The 5136-nt window shown below is 34.8% G+C and overlaps 1 long non-coding RNA gene across 1 annotated transcript; it reads right to left on the bottom strand.

The window, feature by feature from the left end:
• Positions 1 to 385: 385 nt before the first annotated feature.
• On the bottom strand, positions 386 to 2355 carry LOC127129880 (uncharacterized). Its single transcript, XR_007806398.1, has 2 exons — positions 1837 to 2355; positions 386 to 745 (listed from the first exon to the last, which is right to left on the bottom strand). It is a non-coding gene; the product is annotated as an uncharacterized LOC127129880 (long non-coding RNA).
• Between the last annotated feature and the right edge of the window lie 2781 nt (positions 2356 to 5136).

Raw genomic sequence — 5136 nt, 5'->3', positions numbered from 1 at the left:
TTATTTCATTTAGTTCCAAATCAAGTTGCATTTGATTCAAAACCTTTTTACATTACAATTCATCTACACAAGTCCATTTTACATACGAAAACTCTAACTTTTAGCCTACAGATGACTTCGGTCAACTGTTGACTTTTTGGTCAACTAGTTGACCAAAATCAACCATCCATTCTTAAGTCCATATGGTATCATTGACCATCCTCTATGCCTTTTTGATTCACATCATTTTAGCATCAATTTTCCATCCAATCCAATTTACATCTTCAAATTACACCTTTTAAACCATGTCAATTTCCAAGTACATAAACCAATTATTTCATTCAATCATTCATAAATTCCATGTACAATTTCAAACCAACATTTCATAAGCTATTTAACTCCAACATTTTCTTCAATCATTCAATTTCACATTTTCAATTCAAAATACATTCACCTTCATTCAAGTTCCATGTACATTACAATTTCCACCCGACACTTCACATTTCCATTCAAAATACAACTTCATTACCATATTCAGTTTTCATTACAACACTCAATCAAATTATAATAACCAAGCTAATTCACACTTTCATTTCAAACCAATCTTCAAATTTTAATACAATTCAATCCAAAATAACATAATTTACATTTTCAATCATTTGTCAATTTAAGTTCCTTCCAAATTCCATTCTTCAAGCCAAACTCCACTCTTCAATACAATTTCCAAACGCAAGCAAAAGTTCACAAGCCTTTCCATTTAACACCCCTGCAAAATCAATTAAACAAAAAAATTCAATTAACAATTCTAAGCATGGCATTCCAAATATAACAACGGAATCTAACAATGACCATTCAACTTCCAATGGCAATGCAACATCAACATCAAAACTGACTTTAGACTATTCCTTTAATGCAAAATTGAAAGGGAAGTCCATTGCTCTAAATTATATCAAAATGCAACATCAACATAGCCATCAACAACATTGTACCATAGCTAATTTACAACACCTACTAGCATCTAACCTAGCCAAGTTAACATGCATTCCAGCTAGCCTGTTGCACTCACATTTACATAGAAACCCTTTGGTTCATTCAGAATTCAATTGATATGACAACAACATGAAATTATTCACATCTTGCAGCAAGGCTAGGTACATTCATATTTCATACGACTCATTCACACATTGCAGCAAGGTCATGTTAATTCATTTACAACAGGACCAATTTTATAGCAGGTTAATACAACTGACTAAAACCAATAAGCACAACTAACAGTCATAGTCGAAGTTAACTCACTACACTAGCATAAAGTCCATTAACTCGAGTTAACATAGTTTATTTTCAATACAATAACTGTTGCATCATACACTAACAATCCACTGCTAACACATTCAATTAATTCCACTGATTTCAGATTAAACTAACTATCATTCACGACAAATAACTGATATTGAACCCTACTTTAACAGAACTAGAATAATACTTCACTGCATCAAATCGTTTTTAACATAAATTAATTAAATTCCGATTTTTTAAATCCTTACACTAACTAATTGAGTGCATAATAAAATCAAATTAACCCCAGAATCCTAACAGAGTTTTGACAGAAGTTTAATCCTAACTAATTTGAACGTGGATTATTCAACAGAGTTAACACTATGTTAATTCGTTTCCTCTATTTATAGCAAACTTCAGCGCCATTTGCAGCTCTCAATTTTGGTTATTAATCACACACTACAAATTCACTCTCATCTCCCTCTCATTAATACCTCTCTCTCTCACACACATATGCAAATAGAGAAGAAGAAAGCAAGAATATTGAAGGAGAAGAGATCGAAGAGGATTGAAAGAGGTTACCTTGTGCGTCTCCACAGAGCCACCGTGTCGGAGCTCAAAGTCTGGTAAGTCTCCTTCCACCTCCTTGCTGCGATTAGAGCGTTTGGTTGCGATTCAACTGAAATCCAAACATGAATCCATGATAAGAACCCACAAGACGCAATTCTTGAACTCTGATGCACGAAGAAGATTAATCCTCGACGTTGAACTTTGAAGATGCGATCCACGAACGCGAACATGATGCGAAAAATGCGAATCCGGAAAGGGATGATGAAACTTCTTGAAACGCCACACCATAATCCATGCGAAGCTATGATGAATTGCCTTGAAGACGCGACATTGTGATGGAATGATATGCCGGTTTTCAAAGAAACACGAGCTTTGGCACTCTTCAGCTTGGATTTTTTATTTCTCGTTCATGTTTATCGTTTTCTGGTTACAGCTTTTGGATGTGGATAAGCGTTTTTGGGCGTAGCTGTTGTGTGCTTTCACCTTCAGGCTTGATTTGGGATTTGGTTCCGGTTTGGGCCTAAGGCCCAAACGCTTCTTGCCCTGTCCCTTGTATTTGGGCCTGCACCCCCTTTACATCAATTAGGGCCCAAGTGCAGTTTATTTTATCATGTTTATATTATTTTTTTATGATTAATTGATTGTACTATAGTTTAATTAGGATATTAGATTAGAGTTAATTAGACTTAGATTTCTCAATTAGAATTTTAAGACTTTTAGAATGTTAAGTCATGATTGTAATTAGATTAGGAATTAGTGGTTAATTAGAAATTTTGGATTTTCAATTAGGTTATAATTAGAATTTTAGAACTAATTAGTTTTTTAGAATCTCGCTTAGGCTAATTAGATTTTTTTGATTAAATTTTCTTGATAAATAGAAATTTAGGTTGATTTGTTGATTTAGAACTTATTAGATTTTTTAGATTACATAATTAGAACTAATTCCTTAATTAATCAATTTGTGCATATTGGCCATTTTTCCCTTAGGGTTTAGGATTCCTGATTTTTGGCATGATCCCCTAACTTAGGATTTACTTAGAATTACTTGATTTAATTAATTGATTAATTTATTAGGTGGTTGTACATAGCCCAATTGGTTTCCTTAAATCCCACTGATTAGTGTTGATCAAAGGTCACTTTAGTCAACCAAATCCTTTGCATCGTGCTTAAATCCCCAAGCCTATTCAAGTGATCAAAATACCATTGATCACTTGATAGGGCAAGTCCATTATGCTCAAGCTGTATTGGATATGCTGAAGATCTCAAGGTTCAAATGCAAGATCAAGACTTCAAAGTCAATACCAATCAAGCATAATTGACAAAGTGGACTACTTTTCAAGCCCAACAAAGGTATCTACCCTTATCAATCATAATTCAAGTTGTGTGACATGAGCCTTAAGAAATTGATAAGGAATGAGAGTGGAGAATTCCATTAACTCATTCTGAATATCCTTGGGTACGTGACGAATGACCCAGTTGCTCATCGTATTCACCTCTATTAATAAACTTTAGCACAATTCAAATCAAATGATTGTCAATTCTTCCTCCACAATAAACAACATTGTATCACCAGGATCAACAATCAGGATCTTCTATCAGCAACTTGTCAATTATGATTCAAGTTGTTTGCCATGAGTCTTAAGTAACAAAAAATGATGAGAGTAAAGCATTCCTATCCTTGTATAGAATATCTTTTGGTACGGGACGAATGACCCAATTGCTCAAGGTATTCGTCTTTGTTCATAAACTTTAGTGCAATTTGAATAATATAATTGACAAGTCTTTTTCAGGCAAGCATTAATCATTCAATACTTCAACAGTGAAGCACCATCGCATATCAATCATTCTTTCCTCTTTGGATCACTAATCATACTCTCCTTAATATCCGTATCTCCTTTGGATTAATTTCCTCATGGTCAAGTCTTTGAATCATAATCAATTAACCCAATCATTGTTTGCCTTGTCAATCCTCTTGAGCCTTATTCATTGTGAACCTTATCAGTCCTCTTGTGCTTGGGCCCACTATATTCAACCATTGTTTGCCTTATCATTCCTCTTGTGCTTTGGCGAACCCTTATTCATTGTGAGCCTTATTAGTCCGCTTATGCTTAGGCCCAATATATTCAATCATTATTTGCCTTATCAGTCCTCTTGTGCTTTTGAAAACCCCCGGTCATTATTTGTCTTATAAGACCTCTTGTGCTTAGACAAATCTCTTTTGCTCTTTTGCCTTGTAAACCCTCTCGTGTGTTGGCAAGTTATCTCTTATTCATTGTTCTCCTTCTAAGACCTCTCGTGCTTAGTGTCATACCCCAAAAATTTCCCTCCCTTTTTGCGTTTCATCTAACCTATAACTTGAGATTCATCTATACTCATTCATGTGCATCATTCATTCATGATTAACACTTTCTAACAATCATCATAGATTCATGGTTTGTGGCTATTAAATATCAGGGTTTTGGCTTGAAGATTGTGGTATTATTCATCATGTGGGTTGAAACCCTACCGGCTTAATTCTTTGGGACCTTAACTCATGAGGCATACACCTTGACATTCATCACATCCTAAACCTAATTCTTGACTATGCTACTTTGGGATCATGTTTCTTGACTTTCTGTGCATTGACTTGACTTCTAAACCCAAATAGTGGGTCCATGGTTCAAGATGTTGCTTGGGGAGCTTTGTGCTGTGTTTGCAACCCTAATCAGAGATAGGTGGTATTCCGGTGCTTTGCTGGGTTGACTTTTTGATATAAGGTTCATCAAAACCCTAACTTTTGATTTGGGAGGTTCGTAAATCATGTGACTTGCATTGAGGCGTTGGAAACCCTAGTTGGAATTCATGGCATTGTTGCACTACTTGAGTTGACTTCCCACTTGGCTTGAGGTTCTTGTTTATGGCTTGGCATTGTGATTTTGACTTAGCTAAATCCTAATTCATGGTGTTGTATGATTGATTCAAGGTAGGTTTGCATTCATGTTTCATTGACTTCATGGTCTCATGATCCATTTGATCTGAGTCATATTTCATTCCCACTTCATCCATTATTTTCAGGGTTTCATTAAAATTTCAAGATTCATTCATGCTTTGGTTTATAGTCCCATTGATACAAATTCATTGTCCATTTATCAATTCATTCCATGACCCATTAATTCCATACATTCATTCAAACATGTACAAAACTGCATTGAAAGCTTTTGTTTCAAGTTTATTTCATATTGAACAAGAAAGAAAGCCAAGACATTATGCCTCACACATGAGCCCATGAATAAAAAATAAATAAAAAACCATTTTTACATGATGATAATCGAT

This window comes from Lathyrus oleraceus, chromosome 1 (genome assembly GCF_024323335.1).
Source record: "Lathyrus oleraceus cultivar Zhongwan6 chromosome 1, CAAS_Psat_ZW6_1.0, whole genome shotgun sequence".
Taxonomy (NCBI): Eukaryota; Viridiplantae; Streptophyta; class Magnoliopsida; order Fabales; family Fabaceae; genus Lathyrus; species Lathyrus oleraceus.
The sequence above is the reverse complement of the archived record's forward strand: the minus strand, read 5'-3'. Positions and strand labels throughout refer to the sequence as shown.